Source organism: Thermobia domestica, chromosome 16, assembly GCF_964235325.1.
Source record: "Thermobia domestica chromosome 16, izTheDome1.hap1.1, whole genome shotgun sequence".
Taxonomy (NCBI): domain Eukaryota; kingdom Metazoa; phylum Arthropoda; class Insecta; order Zygentoma; family Lepismatidae; genus Thermobia; species Thermobia domestica.
This window is the reverse complement of record NC_137469.1, coordinates 105525530-105551494: the sequence shown is the minus strand read 5'-3', so window position 1 is coordinate 105551494 and position 25965 is coordinate 105525530.

Here is a 25965-nt window from a genome sequence, read left to right as displayed (position 1 = left end):
ACATATTTTAAGCATCAAATTATTCGACAGAATTTGCGAAGGAAAAAGAGTGTGGACTGAATAATTATTACCATATACCCTTTATGCATCTTTTAAGTTTTTAATAACAGTAATTAATCTATTACGATTACACAGCATATTACTAAAGACTAGCCTTAGACCTATTATATACATTTCAACAAGTTGTTACCTCTAAAATTAAGCAATTTAACAACTTTTTGAGCCGCAAGGCTTCAGTTTACTATTCGCAAGCTGAAACATGAGACTTCAGGAGCACCTTAGTTTCTGTCGTCTCATATTTTTATAGTTGTTTCAAGTTCCAATAACGAATTGATAAATGACACTTCTACTTCCTACATACAAAGTAATGGTCATGAAATATTCTTTTCGTTATGCCGTCTTATTTTACCTTACAGAAGAGAAAAATAGTGTTCTATTTACAACTTCCAAACTTTTCGAAAATGGGCTACATTTGAGTAATATTTTACTACAATATGAGTTAGACAATGAACATGTATATGAAATGAAGTTGTTTTGTCTTTGTAATAGAAATGAAGATGCAATGTAATAAAGATGTGTGGATCTTGTAGTTTCAATTCGCCGTTTTTTGACACTACTAAGGGATTTAGTAATTAATAAAAAGCTCTATATGATCGTACTTTGTCTTTTAACAGACAGTTTGTAGAATGCAGTTTTATGATATACAAAAATTGAATATTTTTATCATTCTGTGTCCGTGAAACAGTCAAATAAATTTTAAAAAAATATTAGTAAATATGATTAGATTTTTTGTATTGCCTGCGAAAATGAAACGGTGAAATTATAGACGCATATCCGAATTTTCTGTGACACCAAAGTGAAATAAATTGTACCACAGATCGACTTACAGGATCAAAGGTCAAAATGTTATTTTTTCCTTATGGGTTTTCAATGTGAAACATGACATGCAACTTTTAGAAACATCAATCTTTAACCGCACAAATTTCCATATTTGGACAATTCCAATGTAAAGAATGTAGTAATGAGGAATATGTAGAACTGTAGCTTTTGACCTCTAGCTGGTCACCCGTGACTTTCGCCTCAACATCACTCATGTCAGGAAGTTCCCGCCGTAAACCAATTCAACCGAAATAAATCTAGGTCAAGGGATAAAGGTAACAGACCTACCGAAGATTAGTCTGAACCTAACAATTCGAGTACCAATCTCAAGACAGGTCGAAAGTGACAAAGATTATATGTCGTATTTCAGGCAACTTTCCAACATACTCAACTGAAGGAGCAATAAATTGATTCTTTGAGAGTATTGAACTAAAAATATAACATTTCCATTAAATGAATTGAAAACTATAATTCCTGATCTCTGTCAGATAGCCTGTGACTTAAATACCTTTCCAACAAGAAGAAAACACTTTAACACTGTACTAAATAACTGCGCGATCAATCTGCAAGATGAAGCCGAAGTTATATATGTTAGACTCGTAGTGATGTATTTACGGATTTTTATGGTAACGATGAGAGCGAAATGTAAGACACAAAATGGAGACGTAATTTGATAATTTCGCTTGGAAAATATATTCCAGAATTTATCTTTATTACGAAAATGCATTATTAAAAAAAACTCATAATCCTTCATTAATTGAAATATTACTTACCGCTTAAGTTAGCAAGGCAGTGAATATCTTGAATCCCACAGACCGAATCATTACCTGCAAAAGTTAATAATTAAGATACAGGTTATAAGGCAACTCCATTTAAAAATGGATAGATAGTTATAGAAAAGATTAATAAATGTGTACGCTGTAAATAAGAATGAAGTGAGGAATGAAATAAGGAAGTAAATTAATCGTGAGAAATGAGTGCAAGAACACCGTGAAAATATATTTATTGTTGCAACTATAATCGAAAAATTAAAAGTAAAAACTTATAAAAACAGTAATTCCGCTTATCATACAAGTATTTCATGCATGTTAAAGTTATTTGCTAACGGAGGGGTATTCGGGACTGAGTATTTTGAGGAATTAAAAAACAATAGAAAAATAAAGTTTCCCATTGTGCAAAGAGAGACAAAGCAAACAAGAAATAACAAATTAATGGAATGTAAAACTTCACAATAGCCACAAGGCACCAAAGAAAGTCCGGATGTCTAAAATGGACGGAGAGTGATACGCACATGGCAAATGACCACAAGATGTATATAGAACTTGCCAGGAACCCGGTGGAAAGAGGAAAGTGGGAAATAATTAAAATGTAATCTCAGAGAAGAGAATTATTAAAATCCAAACTTGATTGACATAGAGGCTATAAGTCATAGACTATTCTTAATATAGAGTTACAGCAAAAAGATCACTGGCATGAACAGAGAGTAGCAAGTGACTATTCAGGCAGCGAATCAGATAGCATAATATGATAAGCCTCAAATCCAGGTTCGAATCCTGGCATTTATTATTATTACTCCTTTTTGTATTTCCATTCAATTTAATTCAGTTTTATTTGATGGGATTGATTGATAATAATCGTTAGCATCGAGGTTATTTTTGCCTGACACGAAATGGTCAATAACCAACACATAATTCTTTACAAAAGAACGTCTAATATACAAGAATCGAAAAGAAAAATCCTAGCAAATAAAGTCGCACAGACAGAAAGATCTAATATGTGCTCGATAAATTAATAGAATAAACTGCAATTATATATAAAATTAAAACAGGGTTTACCATAATCTCAAAATAATAATTAAGGAGATGGAAAACCACGAAAAATACCTTAAAAGGTAGTTAAAAGCTAATGTGTGTTTAGTTTTAAGTTTTAGCCATTCGTTCTATAACTTTTAGTAGGTAATGAAACTGTTAACGATGTACCGTATTGATGTCATTATATATATATATATATATATATATATATATATATATATATATATATATATATATATATATATATATATAACGTTTCCGGTATTTATGCAACCATGTTTGCTTCAGTAACGAGGGCTAAATCTTGAGGGTGTTGGAACTATGGTTCCACTAGCCACCGATAGGATGGCTGGAACGTCATTCATAGTGGCATATTAAAAGCGGGCATATTATAAAAATGCGAGTGAGTGAAAATAGAGAATGAAGAATGTACCCATTAGTGCAACGAATTTATAGTCTTTCTTGAAATTTGTTTTTGTAGTTCTATTGTCTTGGAAAGTTCAAAAGGTGTCATAGTGAATTTCAATATACTTGAGGAGTGTGAAGTATTACACTCGTGCGGGAAATTCAATATAAAATTATTACCAGAGTGGTATCGTATTTTATAAGATGCTTAATCATCATTATATCAAATATTTTTGTAAACTTCGATAACAGAAGATGAATTTCTATTTTTATTATTTATAAAAGTAACAATTACTGTTAACTCACTGACAGGTTTAATCGAGAAATTAATATTGTAAATTATCACTACATGAAACTGAAATATAGTAACTTTACAGGCAGCCTAATAGGAGAAGCAGTGATAGAAGTGAGGCGGTATGCGGTGGTGTGCCATACCGCCTCTGGTTTCTCAGTGATCAAAACATACCGTCATTGCTAAACACCTTTAATAAATCCATTTTTATACACAGGGATTGATGAATAGTTTTGCACGGAAAAATAAATTATTTCTTATGTACAAATAACTTCTAAGTTAATAACACCAACTAGGGGCGCGGTGGCTCAGTGGTGGAGCGTTCACCCCCGGTGCTTGGAGTCCCTGGTTCGATCCCAGCTCGCGCCGTGTGGACTTTGTGGTGGACAAACACCGTGCGCGTGGGTTTTCTCGGTGTTCTCCCGTTTCCTCCCACTTTCTTCATTTCACCACTTTATTCATTTCTCATCATCGTCTCCTTTAGCCAAACCGGCATATCCGTGGGACGTAAAACTTAAAGATTTCATTTCATTTCATTTAATAACACCAACATTTTTGTTATCAAAATCGTAATAAAACATACCGACTCTTTTTTGTTGTTTTTTTCACTTCGAACACTGGGAATAAGTATAATCTTGCAGTTCTATATTTTGTTAAATGGATTTCTAGTCATTTGAGATATATTTTGTATTCAGAGCCAAAGATTTGATATTTATTTGTTGTATTGAAGGACTTTTCCCTCTTTATAAGTTAATTTTTGATTGAATTATAAAACTCACCAAGAAAGATATGTTTCTTTTTCATTTCGTTTCTTAAAGAACAATTTACCACTCTTATAAACCTACATAATCCAACTTTTGCAAGTAATTTCTTAAGATTAAAATATTGTATTATCAATTTTAAGCTACAGGGTCCGATTTGATATTCTTTATGGTAATTAACTTTTTTTTTTTTTAAAAAAAAAGAATATACTCATCCTGCTGATATGTGTCCTAGCAGAAAGAATAGCTAGTTGTCCGCGCCGGAGTTCGAATAAAAGAAAAACACGTCACAAGCAGTGGCGGCCAGTGGATTGTGGTTTCGGATGTTGCAGTATGAACGACAAGAGACGGAAGATATAAAGTGGACTCATTGACTAATCAGCATAACTTTAGATGCATATGCTATGTGACATGCTATATTAAATAAAATTCTCATTTTAAAAAATAAAAAATGCAGAAAATTTTATCCGATTAATCACCTTAATTAATTACTAAGTTCATTCTCCTCTCTTTGATTGGAGCAAATCTGTCTAATACATGCTGGTTGAACTCTGGTATTCTTATTGTCAGGTCTTTTTTGATGGAAAGCATAACCAATGGTGATAACCTTTCTTGGGACATTCTATTCTTTGAAAGTGTCAATTCTTTTCGATGTGGAAAAAAGATTTTCTTATTTTCCTGACGCCATAGGTACAGTTAATATTGATTTCAGAAGCTTTGTAGATTCACTAAATATTTATTCTAGATTATTGCGAATGATTCAATCTAGCAAATTCAGTCCCGGACAGTGATCCGAATTCCTCTTCAGCGTTGACTGAAGAGAGTTCGTAGCAGAGATTAGTGTTACAAAAAATGTACATTGAACACACTTTATTCACAGTTTATCCAGGAAAATTTAAAATAAATTGAAGAAATGTATCTAGTGCAAACAACATTACTGTCGTAAGATATCCTGTAAATTTAAACTGGATTTTTTCGAACAATCCCCTGAATTGCCCTTTGTTTGTTTTATCTAAGCCTTAATTCCAAGTTTTTCCTCAGTTGAAAGCTGGTCAATGTTTTTGTAAGTTGTTTACAGAAATTATGGTATACAATTCATTCAGAATTTGTAGGTTATTTACAGAATTAAAGCACACACAATAAAATTAAATCTAATAATTAAAAAGCAAAACAGCTTATACAAAACAGGTACTGGTGTATGAGTTCCGAATGTCACACATTCATACATCAACACACACACACATGTGCGTAAAAGAAAAAAAAACATTCCAAATCATCCGTCTTGGTTGTTACGCAATGCACGATGAACACAATATACTTCCACATGAGGCGAAACAATGCTTATCAATGCCATATGTTCTGGAAAGGAAACCTCTAAACCCGCCAGATGTAGGATCAGCATGTAACAGAAGCCAAAAATCAAAGAACATCAAAACAAACAGCATTGCTAGTTCTACGCCCAGAAATGTTAGCTGGGAGGGGTCCAAAGTATTTGAGGGAGGTGTAATATACCATTAGAGTCTAATGTGATGATGTTTTTAATAGGAGGGTGCCCGAATTTTTTTTTTGCACCGACTGTACTTGACGTTTAACAAAAAATTTCTGGCTGTTCATATAATTCGTAAATTTGTTTGTTATTCTATTTCAAATTAACATGGAAAGTTGTAAAACTTCATTAGGAATTATAGTTTTGGGAATCGATATCTTTATTTATATATTACATTAGTTATAAGTCTTGTATATGGAGATGTAAATGGATTATTACAAGTCTTACGGTGTCAGTGCTATCTGAAAATATAGGTCCATCATTGGACGGAAATTTTCGAATAAATAACCAATCTAAAATTCGACAGAATTTTCTGCACCACCCTTCACCTCCCTTTTAGATATCTATGTCCTTCTGATATCTAGTTCAATCCAGATTTTACCAAAAATTATTCGTTTCAAAGCCCCACCGCCAAAAATGCTTTGTTTTGATTGGAGGATTCACCCACGCTATGATGTTAGAGCGCGATTATTCCCGTTCCCTTCCTAGAATTTTGGTCGACGACATCAGTTGTGTTTGCTTCGTAAATGGACTGACTCCTGCAGTGGTAAACATCAAAATTCAGGTAATATTTGGATTTTATTAACGTGTAAAATCGCTGGAAATCTCAAGGAGCCATAAACTATTAAATTTTCAGAACAAAACTGGACTAAAAAGACTGAAATAAGAAGTGCAATTTAGTGACGCCATGATTTCATCTACCGATCGCTATGGACAGGATTCAGAAGTAGTGTGATTTCCGTTTTCTTTTCCTAAAACCGGTTCTGAAGATTAGTGTTTCCCCTGATATTTTCACCTTCCAATTTTCCTGCTAATTGAGGGTTATAAGACCTGTCCATATATAGATTTGTTTATGTAGGTAGCGAGTGATTTTTTTTAACATATATGGCGGTGTTTAATTTTGGCGTTGTTAAGATAGGTAGAATAATGCACGTGTAAATTTACAGTAAGGGCTCCTATCTGACTCCCAACTTGGGGGTACAGCTTCCAGCAGGGATGAATTGAACATGTAGTTTGCTCCGGGTTCTTGCACCTTCAGGGCAGGGGTCCTATTGTTAGCCAATACTTTGATATGTCCCCTCGGGGGCATTGATTAAACAGGTTGAATTAAGAATGTGATTTACTGAATACAAGGGCCAATTGGCCCTGTTCCTTTCTTTCCCTTTCCTTTCGTAAACGATAGAGCCGATTCCAAAGAAAACGGTAAAATCTGAATGTTGTTTATGTGAGTAAATAGTAATGATTAATATGTATTATAACATGTATTAATGTAGTTTGTAGTTATGGATGTGGCATGTATGTGTTTGTAATGTAGTATCAGTAGTAGCAATTGTAGTTAAGTGATGAAAGAGTGTGTGGAATAATGAAGTATGGACAGTGTATCATTCGTATTCGATCAATAGCTAAACGCAAGATACCAATCTATAGTAATATCAGAAAATGAGAGTGTCGTAGTATCAAAATTCCGTGTGCAAGGTCACATTCAGTGGTTCAAGGGTTGATCATATCGTCGCTAGCCCCCTAGTGTCAAAATTCAGTACTAACCATCATTCCTATGTCGATGTTCTTAGTGATTTAGTTTCCAAGAAATCGACCTTTCTTTAGGAAACAAAACCTAGTAAAAATAATTCCCAGCCAAATGCACATACAGTTAGGTTAAGTGATCCAAAATTAATATTTTCTGAAAATTACAACATTCTACTTAGTCTAGAAATCGAAATATTTAAGTAAATAAACAATACGTAAATTCTTAACAGAAGTCGGGCGATATGATGCTAGTTTTTCGCTTTGAAATTATATTAAATGTTCATTTTTTTCTTTCTCTGTGGCTGCAGAATAATTTCATTGTTCTCAGAATTTTATAAAATTGAATAATATCGCGGAGAGCTCTACTTTCTGCGAACATACATACCTATTTTTTTTTCATGAAGCTACGAAGTATAACATAGTATTGGTTGCGTGGTAAGGGAGTCTTGAGTTCGAGGGATGTTTTGTGTTGTGGCCGGAACATGAAATGTTGGCAATGATTTATAGATTTAGAAGTATATGACGAAGTGTGCATATAGTCTGGGTGTAGTTAAAGAAATAGGGTGGTTATGAAATACGACGTCGTAATAAATGAATAAAATGATAGTACGAATATATTGTGAAACGAAATGAATGAGAGGACACCCATATACATAGATATATATATATAGATATATATATAGATATATATAATCCCAGTTTATGATTAGTCACGTTGCGGTAAAAAATATATATATATATATATATTTAAGGATCATGTATAGCTAGCAACATCTCGGGTTCTGGCCTCTACACTGGAGCATCCAGCGAACATGTGGGTGAGATATTGCCAGACTATGTTAGTGCTTAATAGCTTAATTTGTTATTGCAGTCGTATTCATTCATAATAATCTCGTTTAATAATATTTGTAGCATCGTATAATCGCTGACTGGACATATTTAATAATCAATTATGGAAAGACAATAGTTGTTACACAACGGGGCTGTAGTGAATTATATATATATTTTTGGGGGGGGTCGGTCTTAAAATAGAATATCATGCTCCGTGAGATTTTTTTTCACGTTACCTACTCGGGCTAGCTTACAATATTCATGGAGGCGACAGCTCTGACAGGGTTACAGAACCAAAACAATTAGTTATTGAAATTTATTTTCGCGTACCCGGATGTCGACCCCTAGTCCCTTTAAGTATTTTCATTTCTTTTCTTAGTTTAATTAGACGAGGGAAATTAACGACATCCCAGACTGTGGCGTGTCTGCGCAGGGTAGCTATCGGTGATGTTTTGGTAATTGAAATCACCGATCCAAAATTCAGTTTATTTAATTTTTTTATTATTTCGGCAAATCATTAGTTAGGGATATCTTAGCTAATACTTTTACTCTAGTTTCATTACTGTCCTAGAACCTTCTTAGTTCTTCTGAGGGGTCGAATATTTTTCCTTAGAGATTTCAAAATTGGGGACGCAGTTACCTGGTCCCTTCCCCCTCTCCTTTTATCCTGCTGGTCTGGGCCGGATACGGGGCTCGGATTTCAATCTTACAAGCAAACTCTTGTGGGATTGGGATCTGATGGACACAGAACTTGCATCCTTGGCAGCAGGACCTCCCTCCTAGTTTACGTATTTAAGTAAACCACCCTCTTTCGGCATATTTGAATATTTTTGGCTATGAGTTGTTATATATTTAAATTCGATCACTCTTCTGTGTAGTGAGTAGTACTTTAATCTTTCTCCTTTCGTTGGCGCCTCTTTCTCTCCCTTGTCTCTTCCTTCTTACTTCGAGATTTTTTTTCAATTTTCAAACTCCCCCCCCCCGATTTTGAACTTGTCGCTTATAATTTATTTAACGTACAACTCTGATCTAAAATTACCAGCTGAGACGTTACAAGACACATTTCATGGATAGAGTAGATAGGATTGGGTCCTCCATCACATTTTGACTTATTGCCAAAATGAATAACGACTTTATATTTGACGACACTTCAATTACGTTCTTTCACCGTCGTCCCGCTAAGTTTTTTTTAATCCATCGGTCACTTTCCTTCCGTTTTGGTTTTTGTTTATCTTGTAGTTAACCTGGGCCCAGAAATTGTATTTTGGTTTATCTATTTATATCTTTAGGAATGTTCTGTGTTACGTGCCTCCTCACAAAGTTTTTTTTTTACGATTCATGCACGAATTGACTATATGAAAGTTGAAATTTATAGATGCGCGGTATCAGGTAAAAAATCAATTCTCTTTTTCATATGTAATGTCGGAAGTCATTTGTTTTTCTTGTACAATGTTTGCAACCTTTTCTGAAATTATTGTTGGGGTTATGTAATTAAATGTGTGCGCATTTATTAAATATAAATATATATAGAGAGAGATAAATGAATACGTCGAAATGTACATGGGCTTAGTATGTGAATATGATGTTAAAGTAAAAGTATGATATTAAATGTATTATATGGATATATGTAAGAGCGCTCGTGTCTGTCCACCCAAACGTGTACTGGTTGCTATAGTTTACAAGTAAGTTTCCGACGAATATAATAATATAGATTTTTATCAAGAATATCGCCGTGCACTCAAATAATTTTCCTTTCTCCTGAATAGATGTAAATCATAACCTATGTAATCATTATTTAATGGCATGTATTAAGAAGTAACGGCAGGTCTAAATGTAACCCACATCATAATGAATGTTATTCCTGAGTTACCAACCTAAAACCATTGTGGAAAGTGTACCTTTAATCCCTCTCACCTGCATATGTATCCTATGACTTGACCAGTGTTTTTCCTTAATTTAAATCGTTATACTGTACCTCTTACACCTGTGGAAGATCATCTCAAATCCGAAATATATATATACATACACAAAAGTGATCCTGAATAAATGAAAGGTCTCATGACTTGTCCCAGTGATGAACAAGTAACTTAAAATTATCTGATTAATAAATTTGTAAATGGACTGACTAAGAGGAGAAGCATCCTCTGACGGAAAGTGATTTTCAAAATCCCTAGATGGGTATAAATGTCGCAGTATGCGAGTGCAGATATAAACTGCTAATAGTCACAAACTAAATATAGTTGATGAATGGTTTCTATAAACCAATAGTTATATATATATATATATATATATATATATATATATATATATATATATATATATAAACATAAACTAAGTTAAATGGAGCGAAATATTTTGGACGCTACGAGTAGTGCGCGATTTGTGATTTGAACGCTCGGAATTATTAATATTTTATTGCTCAATGTGAAGTAAAGACTCATTAGTTCTATTACACCCAAAAGTTTTTTTCTTTTCTTTTTCTTTATCCATTTTTTTAAAAGTAATATAAGTGTCTTCTTTGCGTATGTCGCAAATCATAATTTCGCTTTAGCATGCCTAAGATATAATATATGTAATAATTCTTTTTCTTTCCATTTGTCAATATGATCAAATGTATAAAGACTTACTAAGGTATAACCCTATGTATTCTATTGATATATAACCAAGAACTTGTGCTTTTATTTTTTTTATAATTAATTTTTTTTCCTTTTCACTATGAATGTAATAAACTATTTGTACCTTTGTAGTTAGTTGGTTTCCTTTAAACATATATACACTGTCCTGAGTGAGTGAGCGAGTGAATGCATGATAGATTTAATTTAAGTAATTTTAGTAATATCATTTGTCATATTAACGTCTATAATATAGGTGTCATGTTTTAATATATGTGTTAAGGTAAATAACCTAGGTCATGAAGGACCGCTACTAACGGTTTAAATCGGCTCTAGAAGTGAGACGAAAATAGCAGGATGAGCCTAAATACGACATTTTGCTTCCAGGAAGTTGAAACCCTTATTGATGCGATACATAAATTTATATTGAGTTTATAACTTTGATTTTTTTCGGCTAATTCATATGTGTGGTCGATCCTAGAGATACTGAATGGTTATCAATCATCGTTCGGATTAACTTTACAAAGAATAATTTCGATTTTCTCCTTTCCTCGTCTAGGTCTGGGCAACCCCACAAACGTGGTGCCTGGAGCTAGGTCGGGGTGGTATGGAGGAACATGTGTCGATTCCGAAGCATTCTAAAATTGATTAGTCGTTAATAACACTCCAAATGATTCATCTTTCAACGATTTTCCTGACTTTTTACTATATTCCCGGAATTATCCAGTAAGCTATTTCTTATTAAAATATTCTATTTGTTTTCTTTCTTTTTCCTCCCTTCTCCTACCTCCTTCTTTTACCCTTCTACTTCCTTCTTTCTTTTCTATTTCTGAATGAAAGAAAACGGAGTCATGACTGAGAGTAGTCGCTATTGGCGCGGTCAATAAGTTGTTTCGATGAGTTTCTTCGGAAGTCCGATATGGGATAATTAACCATGAGATGAGTATGCATTGAGGGACGAACGATAACAAGAAAGTTTATTGAATTTTGATTTATTGGAAAATAATCATGATTTCAATTAGTAGGTGATGTTTCGTAATCGCCCTCGTTACAAGTTAATTTAGCGACTCCTCTACACTACATGCAGTTCTTCTTCGTTAACTACTAACAGCAGTTTTTTTTTGTGTAATTGTTTGGTTTATTTTTGTTTTTTCCCCCGTTTTCTTTCAATTGGCGACCGTTGACTTAGGACAGTTACCATGGAAACAATTGTTTTCCCTGGTAACGGATCTGAAATTATTTATTAAACACTGTTTAGGATCGAGCACATATTGACTTGGCCACAAAAGGTGAATAATTAAAATGATCACAATGAGATTAAACAATTATAGTCATTGGATGTTCTGCTATCTTTGTCTCTCTCTATAGAAAGGGGGAAATAAAGAAATCTGTCAAAGTTTGAACTCTAAAATTTGAAAATGCTGGAAGTTGACCCAAGGAGGGAATCAAATAGGAGTCCTTTAATCTATGAACAGTATCTGGATAGTAAGTTTTGTTAGTCTGTAAGTATATAGTTGCATGTGTGTTTATATTGTGTCCTTTTTGTACGGAAGCTATGGCAACCAGTCGGGAAGTTGTCGTATCACAAGAGAACGCGGAAGTCTCATGTACACAATGTACGTTAGATAGTAATGCGAAAAGAGCTCGCGTCTCCCGTAGGCTAGTGAGGTGTCACGATTGCGGGCTAAAATGCATTCATTTCAGTTGCACAAATTTAGAGGATACTGCTGAAAATGCAGAAAAGGTCCGGGCTGGTGAGATAATCAAATACTGTAGAGAATGTGAGGGGAAAGCTCCACCGGTCGCGTGAACCCATGAGTCTATCCTCTGAGAAAGAAGTCGAACATCCCGATTCAGACGGGGAGCGAGGGTATAGTACCCCGAAGACCCGAGGCCAAATATCTCCAGTGGAGATATCTGACCTCGAGGATGCTGAAAGAAATGGGGATTCAATTGGTGATTTACCGCAAAACCTGAATGGTGATAAAACCAAAGAAGAGCAAAGGAAGACTGTGTCATCCAATAATGACACTCTCCTCCTTTCATTACAACAGATATTACAAGAAATAAATGAGAAAATAGATAAGAATAGCCTGGAAATGAGACGCGAAATAAATGGAAAAATAGATAAGAATAGCCTGGAAATGAGACGCGAAATAAATGAGAAATTTGACACCTCGAACCGAGAAACCGAATCTCGATTCGAGGTACTAACCCAGAAAATCGACAACATATGTTCGGACTTTGCTTCCTCAATAACCACATTGAGGGAGCAAATGTCTACTGAAATTGACTTGGTCAGATGCGAGGCTCAGCAATCTATAAAGTAACTTCAACAGGAGACTGAGGGTAAATTTGATCATGTAAATTCCGAATTTGAACAAATAGATACCAAATTACATAAGGTCAACAAAAAATTAGAAACACAGCAGGCCGAAATTGATAATTTAAAGTCAACTTTGTCAAATTTATCACTGGAAACCAAACGGGAAGCAACTGACCAAAAAATTTTGAAAATTCAGGACGAAATAGTGAATATCCAAAAAGAAATAACGAAACCAAGTCGCGAAAAATCAGAGGTCGCCTATCCTTTCCCCGGTAGCGATTCCCCGGAAATATTACCTGCTATAACAACTACCTGTAGCGCAGGAAAAGAAAATTCAATGTCAGTTGATGCACGGGATATTGCGACGCACTACCCCATGCATCGGTCAGAACTAAAGTCGTGGTTTAATTGCAATAGTGTGCCGAATCAGTCGAGTGTTGTGACGACTACGGTCACTAGCTTGAGTGCTCCCTCCTTACATGGGGGTATACAATCATATAGCGTGTTGCCGGGAAGAGGAGATGGGTACCATCCTGAGTCGTGGTTCACGGGTGCGGTTGGTCCGGGGATGGAGCCCAACATAGTCAATACGACCAACAGAATCCCTTTTAATTACATGGGTAATTATAACACCGCTACGACGTCGTCGGTGATAAATCCGGTGACTACTCCGATTGTGCAGGATAATATGTTAATTCCCACTAACTATTCCCCTGCTTATGTTAGTATGGGTTCCAAGGTTTCGCTGAGGGACATCGAACGTTTTCCCACGTTTGATGGGAATATCACCAATGGACTGCCTCGTGTTTTCCTGCACAGATTGCAGCAGTGTTTGGAAATGTATCGGCTGACTGATAGAGAACGTCTGCAAATAGTTGAGAAACATTTAATTGCAGCATTGGGCGCAGGGTTTGCCTCTATTAAATACAGAATCCATACCTTTGACGATTTTCTTATCCTTTTCAAGGAAGAATACTGTAATGAGCATATAGAAAGGCTTCAAAAACGCAACCTTCAATCTTTAAGGTATGATCGAGCCAAGTATGGGTCCCTTTTGGACTATGCTTGGAAGATTATAGAATTGTATTACCAGTTGGCTGAAAATCCATCGCAAGCCGAACTAGTAGACATTATAGTGAACGCTCTTCCACCAGATGAGTCGCGGGCCATTGCTTCCCATTTGTGCCAAACGGTGCGAGAAGTTACGTCACGCCTAGCTGCCCTGTGTGGGAAAGGAACTGGAGGCCCACCAAAGAGGTATTTCGCCCGGCAAGCAAAAATTGTGAAACCCGTGAAAAGCAAGGCAACGGCTAGTTGTCAAACAGACTTTTTGAGTTACACCCAAGCTATATCTCGTTATCCGAGTGGGTGTGGCTCGGAAAGCAATCAATATAATGGTCGACGTCTGTACCGTAACCGGCCGATGTTCAACAATCGCCGGGGTTATCGCCCCTATGACCGCACAATGGGGGAATCGAACCCGAATAGGGACGATAATAGGAGGAACTTTAACGGGGCGTACCGGAGAAGAGAAAACGTTAATGGTCAAGGCAGTAATGTTAATAATAATAGTCCAAATAGATCTCAGAATTCTGCCCCTTCGCAAATACAAACTAATGGCGGAAATGTAATTCTAGCGAATCGAGGGATTGATAGTCGCGAGACTGCTGTCAAATCGACAAACTAATTCCGCAACTACCTGGTGAAATGGGGGAGGATAGTTGCGGGAAAATATACCCCATTATTTTGAAAAATCAAAATTACCACGAATATAAATCTAATTTGTGGACACAAAATTCATCATTTCGAGACTCGTTAGAAATTCGTACTGGATAACGAAGCCTTGGAAACTTTCAATAAACTGAGAACTCTTCTTAGTGATCCACCTGCATTAAGTCAGCCAGATTTCTCCTTGCCTTCTCACATCCATAGTGATGCGTGCATGGATAATTTGGCTGGCCTACTCGCACAATATCCTTCAGATAAAGACAATCCTAACGTCATTGGATATGCCAGTCGACGGGTGAAACCCTATGAGTTGTCTCTTTCAATATCTCAGCTGGAACTCCTGTCCGTCCTGTTCCTTTGTGAACATTTTGAGCAGTATATCATGGGTCGTACCACTTATGTCCATACGGATAACGCGGCAGTCACACATGCATTCACCCAAAAGAACCTTGAGCCACGAACCACCCGCATTCTATTGAAATTGCAGAAATTCGATTTAATTTTCCAACACTGCCCGAAAAGGTGAAAGTATCGGAACTCATAATTTCCAGAATCTTAAACTTTTCAACTGTACCGAGGACAAAAAACGTGAACTTCTATCTCAATATCCAAAATGAATGTTACACTGTCTCATTTGAGTGTATGAGAGTATGAGTGAGTAGTTAGTTTATTAGTATTAATACATGTTAATTCTATTCAACAAAATTTTGTTATTCAAACAATTTTTCTTTTAACGACGCCGGGGAACTGTAATATACCATTACAGTCGAATGTGATGATGTTTTTAATAGGAGGGTGCCCGAAATTTTTTTTTGCACCGACTGTACTTGACGTTTAACAAAAAATTTCTGGCTGTACATATAATTAGTAAATTTGTTTGTTATTCTATTTCAAATTAACATGGAAAGTTGTAAAACTTCATTAGGAATTATAGTTTTGGGAATCGATATCTTTATTTATATATTACATTAGTTATAAGTCTTGTATATGGAGATGTAAATGGATTATTACAAGTCTTACGGTGTCAGTGCTATCTGAAAATATAGGTCCATCATTGGACGGAAATTTTCGAATAAATAACCAATCTAAAATTTGGCAGAATTTTCTCGACCACCCTTCACCTCCTTTTTAGATATCTATGTCCTTCTGATATCTAGTTCAATCCAGATTTTACCAAAAATTATTCGTTTCAAAGCCCCACCGCCAAAAATGCTTTGTTTTGATTGGAGGATTCACCCACGCTATGATGTTAGAGCGCGATTATTCCCGTTCCCTTCCTAGAATTTTGGTCGACGACATCAGTTGTGTTTGCTTCGTAAATGGACTGACTCCTGCAGTGGTAAACATCAAAATTCAGGTAATATTTGGATTTTATTAACGTGTAAAATCGCTGGAAATCTCAAGGAGCCATAAACTATTAAATTTTCAGAACAAAACTGGACTAAAAAGACTGAAATAAGAAGTGCAATTTAGTGACGCCATGATTTCATCTACCGATCGCTATGGACAGGATTCAGAAGTAGTGTGATTTCCGTTTTCTTTTCCTAAAACCGGTTCTGAAGATTAGTGTTTCCCCTGATATTTTCACCTTCCAATTTTCCTGCTAATTGAGGGTTATAAGACCTGTCCATATATAGATTTGTTTATGTAGGTAGCGAGTGATTTTTTTTTAACATATATGGCGGTGTTCAATTTTGGCGTTGTTAAGATAGGTAGAATAATGCACGTGTAAATTTACAGTAAGGGCTCCTATCTGACTCCCAACTTGGGGGTACAGCTTCCAGCAGGGATGAGTTGAACATGTAGTTTGCTCCGGGTTCCTGCCCCTTCAGGGCAGGGGTCCTATTGTTAGCCAATACTTTGATATGTCCCCTCGGGGGCATTGATTAAACAGGTTGAATTAAGAATGTGATTTACTGAATACAAGGGCCAATTGGCCCTGTTCCTTTCTTTCCCTTTCCTTTCGTAAACGATAGAGCCGATTCCAAAGAAAACGGTAAAATCTGAATGTTGTTTATGTGAGTAAATAGTAATGATTAATATGTATTATAACATGTATTAATGTAGTTTGTAGTTATGGATGTGGCATGTATGTGTTTGTAATGTAGTATCAGTAGTAGCAATTGTAGTTAAGTGATGAAAGAGTGTGTGGAATAATGAAGTATGGACAGTGTATCATTCGTATTCGATCAATAGCTAAACGCAAGATACCAATCTATAGTAATATCAGAAAATGAGAGTGTCGTAGTATCAAAATTCCGTGTGCAAGGTCACATTCAGTGGTTCAAGGGTTGATCATATCGTCGCTAGCCCCCTAGTGTCAAAATTCAGTACTAACCATCATTCCTATGTCGATGTTCTTAGTGATTTAGTTTCCAAGAAATTGACCTTTCTTTTCGAAACAAAACCTAGTAAAAATAATTCCCAGCCCAAATGCACATACAGTTAGGCTAAGTGATCCAAAATTAATATTTTCTGAAAATTACAACATTCTACTTAGTCTAGAAATCGAAATATTTAAGTAAATAAACAATACGTAAATTCTTAACAGAAGTCGGGCGATATGATGCTAGTTTTTCGCTTTGAAATTATATTAAATGTTCATTTTTTTCTTTCTCTGTGGCTGCAGAATAATTTCATTGTTCTCAGAATTTTATAAAATTGAATAATATCGCGGAGAACTCTACTTTCTGCGAACATACATACCTATTTTTTTTCATGAAGCTACGAAGTATAACATAGTATTGGTTGCGTGGTAAGGGAGTCTTGAGTTCGAGGGATGTTTTGTGTGGTGGCCGGAACATGAAACGTTGGCAATGATTTATAGATTTAGAAGTATATGACGAAGTGTGCATATAGTCTGGGTGTAGTTAAAGAAATAGGGTGGTTATGAAATACGACGTCGTAATAAATGAATAAAATGATAGTACGAATATATTGTGAAACGAAATGAATGAGAGGACACCCATATACATAGATATATATATAGATATATATATAGATATATATAATCCCAGTTTATGATTAGTCACGTTGCGGTAAAAAAAATATATATATATATATTTAAGGATCATGTATAGCTAGCAACACCTCGGGTTCTGACCTCTACACTGGAGCATCCAGCGAACATGTGGGTGAGATATTGCCAGACTATGTTAGTGCTTAATAGCTTAATTTGTTATTGCAGTCGTATTCATTCATAATAAAATCGTTTAATAATATTTGTAGCATCGTATAATCGCTGACTGGACATATTTAATAATCAATTATGGAAAGACAATAGTTGTTACACAACGGGGCTGTAGTGAATTATATATTTTTTTATTTTTTTTTCGGGGGGGGTCGGTCTTATAATAGAATATCATGCTCCGTGAGATTTTTTTTTCACGTTACCTACTCGGGCTAGCTTACAATATTCATGGAGGCGACAGCTCTGACAGGGTTACAGAACCAAAACAATTAGTTATTGAAATTTATTTTCGCGTACCCGGATGTCGACCCCTAGTCCCTTTAAGTATTTTCATTTCTTTTCTTAGTTTAATCAGACGAGGGAAATTAACGACATCCCAGACTGTGGCGTGTCTGCGCAGGGTAGCTATCGGTGATGTTTTGGTAATTGAAATCACCGATCCAAAATTCAGTTTATTTAATTTTTTTATTATTTCGGCAAATCATTAGTTAGGGATATCTTAGCTAATACTTTTACTCTAGTTTCATTACTGTCCTAGAACCTCCTTAGTTCTTCTGAGGGGTCGAATATTTTTCCTTAGAGATTTCAAAATTGGGGACGCAGTTACCTGGTCCCTTCCCCCTCTCCTTTTATCCTGCTGGTCTGGGCCGGATACGGGGCTCGGATTTCAATCTTACAAGCAAACTCTTGTGGGATTGGGATCTGATGGACACAGAACTTGCATCCTTGGCAGCAGGACCTCCCTCCTAGTTTACGTATTTAAGTAGACCACCCTCTTTCGGCATATGTGAATATATTTGGCTATGAGTTGTTATATATTTAAATTCGATCACTTCTGTGTAGTGAGTAGTACTTTAATCTTTCTCCTTTCGTTGGCTCCGCTTTCTGTCCCTTGTCTCTTCCTTCTTACTTCGAGATTTTTTTTAATTTTCAACCTCTCCCCTCCCCCATGAACGTGGTGCCTGGAGCTAGGTCAGGGTGGTGTGGAGGAACATGTGTCTATTCCGAAGCATTCTAAAATTGATTAGTCGTTAATAACACTTAAAATGATTCATCTTTCAACGACTTTCTAGACTTCTTACTATATTCCCGGAATTATCCAGTAATCTATTTCTTATTAAAATACTCTATTTGTTTTCTTTCTTTTTCCTCCCTTTTCCTACCTCCTTCTTTTACCCTTCTACTTTCTTCTCTTCCTTTTCTATTTCTAAATGAAAGAAAACGGAGTCATGACTGAGAGTAGTCGTATTGGCGCGGTCAATAAGTTGTTTCGATGAGTTTCTTCGGAAGTCCGATATGGGATAATTAACCATGAGATGAGTATGCATTGAGGGACGAACAATAACAAGAAAGTTTATTGAATTTTAATTTATTGGAAAATAATCATGATTTCAATTAGTAGGTGATGTTTCGTAATCGCCCTCGTTACAAGTTAATTTAGCGACTCCTCTACACTACATGCAGTTCTTCTTCGTTAATTACTAACAGTAGTTTTTTGTTTTTTCGTAATTGTTTGGTTTTGTTTTTTCCCCCGTTTTCTTTCAGAGGTCCAAAACGTCTACGTAATATGGAGCCTGTCTTATACTGTACCCGAAAAGACATTAAGTAATTCTTAATTACTGTCACCTATATTTTTAGAAAAAATGATAGAACGGTAACTTTTATAAGAAAAGAAAGAGTACATAATGAAGCGTAAAATAAAATATTTAGCCTACATCAATCATTTCTCTGTTAAACAAGTATAGTTTGTTAGGAAAGCCTACAGATGTTTCAAAATTTTTCGGAGATCAGGACCCGGTGGACCCCCCTCGTGGCTACGCCCCTGAGCATTGCTAACTAGTCCCAAATTCAATGTGGCGTTCCCCATCATACATTTTATGTAGAAATATCAAGAGTATAAAATATACTTATTTTATAAAAGAAATATGTATATACCAAAATACTATCCACAGAGAGGGGGGCGATTCTACATACTGACTTATTAATATTTGATTCACAAATTACTGTAGAAGAAGCCTTCATTATCAATATAAGCTAAGAATTAACTTGTAAATGCGGGTATACTTTCATTTGTTTTCTGCTCTACTAGATATTTTCTTTTTTTGTAATTCTGAAATCACTTTTTTTTAATTGTCATTATATTGATTTGCTTCAGCATGGTCCCGTAATTTAAAAATATGAATCCATAAAAACACATTCCATTTGTTAATTGTTAGTGAAATAAAATTGAGAAATCATATTTAGCTCGAAAAACCTTCTCGTTCACTGGAAACCGTGATGTGTTACAGAAGCACTGCAACGATCAGTCCCTTTAACTTCTGAGATAGCGGAAAGGAGCCTTAACATTTGCTCCAATTGCCGCGCTGAAGGAATCTGGTCGTTGTATGGTCGCTGCAACACAATATAAATTAGAGACACTGTGACGGATTATTTTTCGCTTTTTAAAGCAGATTAACGGAACGGACAGTTACAGAAGTAAAAAAACGTTATTTACAGTGTATATATGCGAGTATTAAGAAGTGTTTTTTCTGTTCTTTACTACTATTGATAATATTTTTTCTTGAAATACTTTGGTCATTGCGCAACGCTGCAACACTAACATTAGCCGCCACTGGTCACAAGGAGGAGAAAAAAATATCGACTTTAACTGCAATACTAATAATTGCATCTAAAGACATTAATGTAAAATTCACTTTGTCGCCCTACTGTAAAACTTACCGGTACGTTATTAAACAATTTTAATAATATATTTCACGTAAACGAAAGTAATAATTTACCAATTGTTGGGTAGAAGTACGGTGTACAGTTGCACCTCTCTCTGACATATCTACTAGTACATTCAACCATGCAGTTGTCTTGAGTGTAGGTTGCAAAGAGGGTTAGATTGGATTCTTCCTTAAAGTAACATCTTCTGACGTGAGGATCAATTCTACGGACCTCTGGAGTACTGAAGATGATATGAGGAACCACCAACAATGATACGAGTTGTCTTGAACTAGTGTCAACAAAGTATGGTGTAGATCTGCCAGGGAACTTCCCAGGGTGGTGTACATGAATCTGAAAGAGTGGAATAGAACCGTAAGTTTCATAGACAAAGTTAGTTCTAAACAAATCCATGCACATAATATAGTTTAATGTACCTGAACTTCATAATAAATTTATTTATTTATTCACACTAGATTAACAACCTTTCTGTGTCTGATTCTTCGATATAAAATATTAGCACGATAACATATAAGCTAACACGGGCCGGAATAATCCGTCAGTGTGTACAGTTCACCATTAATAGCAGGTGTTTGTAGGCGTTTAGTTATAGTAAGCAAGGATTTAAAACTTTCAAAATACTTTGGAATTCCTTTTACGAAATTATGTGAATTAAATTGTTTTAATTATAGTTAGCAACGACATCACGAAATTAATTTAAAGTTTTTACACCAAAGTAGTGATTTTAATCTAATATAAAACTATAGTGCTGTAAGTTCTCCGACCAAAATCATTTATCTGGTATCTGCATTTATTTATAGTTTAATTTGTAGCGTTCAATCGAAGCATTGTTTTGCATTGTGACACTGCAAACATTTTGTTATGTTATACTATCGGTGGTATTCTCCTTTGAATTAAATTCATAGTATGAGATCAGATTCCTTTATTAATCTTTGTTTCCACATATCAGATTTCTCCATTGTACACTTTCAGCACACGTAGCTCCAACAGCGAGCAACAATACCACTACACTTCACTGTTACGTTTAGTGATAGCAGTGTAATTAAAAATCTGCAAATTTGTATATAGTGCTATTTCAAACAACATACTTTTATGCTGAGTTGGGCAGTATTGCTACATCTATGGTAACACTGTTTGTGGTTTTCTATATGCCATTTTGTTCTCGTTATATTGTGCACCTTTTGTTCTGATTGCCCTAGCGATTTTATTACCATGATATATATATATATATATATATATATATATATATATATATATATATATATATATATATATATATATATATATATATATATATGGATATTTAAATGTTGAAGTCCCGTACGTCCTATCCTTCTGGTCCATAGCACCTTAAATTTTGCTCATTTTCATTTCTCATGATGCTCTATCGGATATGCTATGTGGGAATCAGATTTGAGACACAACTTGTGGGACCTTCCCTTGTAAGTATAACGAACTTCTACGCTTTAATACTGCTCTTACACTAACCCATGTAATTAATCCAGCATTAACCGGAACTTATCAAACATGGAAACGGGAAACTATTCATACTACTAATCACTTAACATGTTCTGTTCATCTGTTATAGCGTACGCCTGTATATTATTACGTATTCTAATAATTAGTAAGTACTAGCAGATTGCCCGTTTTTCGCATGGAGAGAATACTTTTCATTTTTGATATAAAGGGCAATGAGGTCTGAATTTCGATTTAAACGGCATACGAAGCGCCACTGTTCGTCTCATTAGCCCCGAAAACTATGTAATCGACATTAATATCGGTTATTTTCAATTATTTTCAAATATATCCGTTCCCTCCCCTCCCTCTCATCTAAGTTCTACCGTCAGAGTGAATAGATGAAAACCATCCCAGACCCGCACTTCATCTATGTTGAAAAGTTGATCGATATCGGTTGGGTGATTCAAGAGCTATTAAGTCACAAACATAGTCAATTTCAATTTTATGTGTTAGAAGATTAAGTTGTAATTTACTTATTGAAACTTAGTCAATTATCTCCAAACCTTAGTTAAAATATGCGTATATACTGCATTACCCTGAAAACAAGATTTACGTATAAAATTTCAAGCGGTTAATCAGAAAAGAAAAAAACGAGAAAATGAAAATAAATTAAAGAGGTTTGAAGAAAGCAAATTGCTTACTTTACCAGCAGCATTGTATCTATATCTAATATGAATCAGTATTAGTTCAGTATCAGCTTCATATTAGTAGTGTGGTTAACATACAGCGTAACTTTTTAGGTTTACAAGAAATATCATTTTTCGCTATTATCTCGAAAACTACACATAAGAATTTATACTTTCTTATATCATTCCATTCAAATTGATGATGTTATCGACTGGTATTTGTCCGATACGTTGTTTTATCGTTATACGCTAACAACATTATAGATTTCCTTTTAAAAAATATTTTGTTTACTAAATTTGTTGTTCAACCACTCTACACTTTGAAAACGTAGAACTTCAAACAAGACTACTAACAACATAATAGTTGATTTAGAGTTTTAGCGTCCCTTTCCAACACGGCGACTATATAAGACGTGCTTATAGCAATTGTGGGATCCAAGCCACGTGAGCTCCTACCGGAAATCGAGCCCAAGTCTCACGCACCGAAAGCACTTACGATAACCGTATAACTGTGACGGAGGTCAATACTAAATTGTTACGTCATAGAGTACATTCGAGATGATTTCCCTAGGACATCGTGAATTGATTCCTTAGAAAGCGCATATAAACCTTCACTAATTTTAAACCTAAAACTTCGGAGGAATTGCTGTTTGTCTTCGGATTAAATTGGTGTAAGAGAGTTGTTTTGTAAGGTACCTTTCTGCTATTCACAGAGGCTATAGATGTTACATCTGTGCTTTCCATTAGCGCATAAATTTCGTGCGCCCGTCTATTCGTAATCTATACCGATTGAGCATATGATATCGGGTTTAACTCGCAATGAGATAACAATTTTCGCCATCGTGAATATTACATAGAGCAATTTGTCAAATACATGAATTAAGAGGTAACGATTTCTTGTCTTGAAAGCCAATCATAAAGGAGATGAGATACATTACACTAATCCCAAACTATTAAGGTCACCATTGCTATATGTCCTATTTTGCTTGAAAATGTCTTTTCTAAGAGAGTTTTCTTTCCACAATAAAATTGTCAATTGTTTCTATCAATTCGAGAAAAATCTGAAGCTGAAATATACATGTACTCCCATCTATATTCTTACAAACATTTGTATCTATCGACCACAGCACACGCAAAACACACGAAAGATAAACCAAAGCGCCAGAGATGTACCCGCGGGGCCCATTAGGTCTGGACGCAGAATAATGCCCGTTCAATACTACATAGGCATAGTAGCTTGAAGTATTGGAAATTCCCCTACAAAGGTTGGACTCTTCCTAGCAAATATTTCTGGATGCGCGCCTGATTCAGACTATGTATATCTAAGGTAAATCGTACCAGTCAGTATAAAGAAAGTTATATAACATTTCCGATATCGCAATGTAAATACTAGTACAAAGGAGTCTGCTTCTCGTTAAAAAAGTTGTCGACAAAGGCTTCCAATAGCTAAATTATAAAATGTTTGTGAAACTCATTGTCAATATGACTGGCACAAACTCTCAGTGCTAGTACTATTATTTCTATGGTTTCGTTCATTGTGCAACTTTAAAAGCAGGACATCAATTCTTTTCCACGGTTGCATACTGACCAGTGTCCGTAGGTTTTCCTAAGAAAAATTTACTCGACTGACACAAACACAAAATTTTCCCTTTTCTTACCAAATTTTCATTAGTTTATTGAGTGCCAACTCCCATGACAGGATTAATATTAAAAGAAGTGTCAACCACATTTGTTTTTCTATTTTCTAATTCTATTTCTTTTACTTTTTCCTTGACTATTTTCTTTACAAAAAAAAAAAAAAAAACTCCCAGCAAGAATAGGTGCAAATTTTGGTACTTTGGACACACACAGACTATTGCTATTGTACTTTTATTTCTGAAGCACAAAGAAACATTTAAGCATTTATATTGGTCAATCAGTTAGCGTGAGGATTTCCCTAGATTTAAACGTTTTATCGAGAAAAAGAAACTTGTTTCCCCTTTTTGCTAAATATACCTACGAAATTTTTCTCGATTAGGAAAATTTCCTTCAACCTACGAACACTGATACTGATTGCTCTCAACATTGGTGAATAAATCAGGTCTCTTTCTTCGTATCTCCTCTGCCTCACCCTACTTCGGAATGGCTGTCCCATACTGTGTTCATTATGTGGCCGTCCTGTTGATTGTATTGCAATAATACCCTGCTAGTAAGACATTTAAGCTTCTATTTGAAGGTTAGCAAAACCTTCGTGGCAGGACAAAGCCGAAAGTTTTTGCACTCCGCATGCAGCAACTGTGTGCTCGCAATCCTGCCAATACAGTACGCATTTAAATGGTGAGTGCGTAATCAGGTCACGGCCTCAAGGGTTAAAATAAATGCAGAAAGTAAAAAGGGGGAGAGTGAAATAAAGTTTACCTAGCTATACAGCAATAATGATTCACGTTTGTGAAACTTAGATAATTTATTAGTTTCTTACATTATATATACACACATTATTTAACGATGAACCATAACGAGTGATTTCAAAAGATTTTTCCCAGGGGGATTTTCAATACTAAGGGGTGAAAGTCGTACTGTGAAAATACAGGTAATGCAGCTTGAACACGATCTGAGAAATGTCCCAGGGAAGGTTTTCCTCGATTCAGCTCTGAAACCATCACTCAGAGTTTTTTTTTTTTTTTTTTTTTTTTTTTTTTAAGAAAATTATAGAACTTTTTCAACTTACATTGTATCCAGCAGTCAAACTGCCATCTGTTAGCTGGTCCCATCGATTTGAGTTTAATTGTAAGCGAAGTCCTGTGTTCGGTCCTGCAGCATTACTTCTCAATAAATGAGACTCATTTCTCCTAAAACGAAACAGCGCCCCTAGAAGCATCTTCACAAAATAATGTTATAAATGACAACATTCAGTAATGGAATCGAAGTTCAAAAATTAACTAGATAGAATGCTAAGTTACTTGCGAAACTACGCATTTCCATGCAGTAGATTAGATATCATTTTTCTTGGTTTATGTGAGCTTACTACTTCATTCGTGGTTTTAGTGAAACTTTATTTACCAGGACAACGAACTCATGTTTTAATTGTTAGAAAAATCTTGATTTTTTGCAATTTCTAAGCCAACAATATTAGTTGCACTTTTAATTCAGTGAATTGTACCAATACTCGTAGTGATTGTAACAAATTGTCGTGCATTAAAATTGGAATCT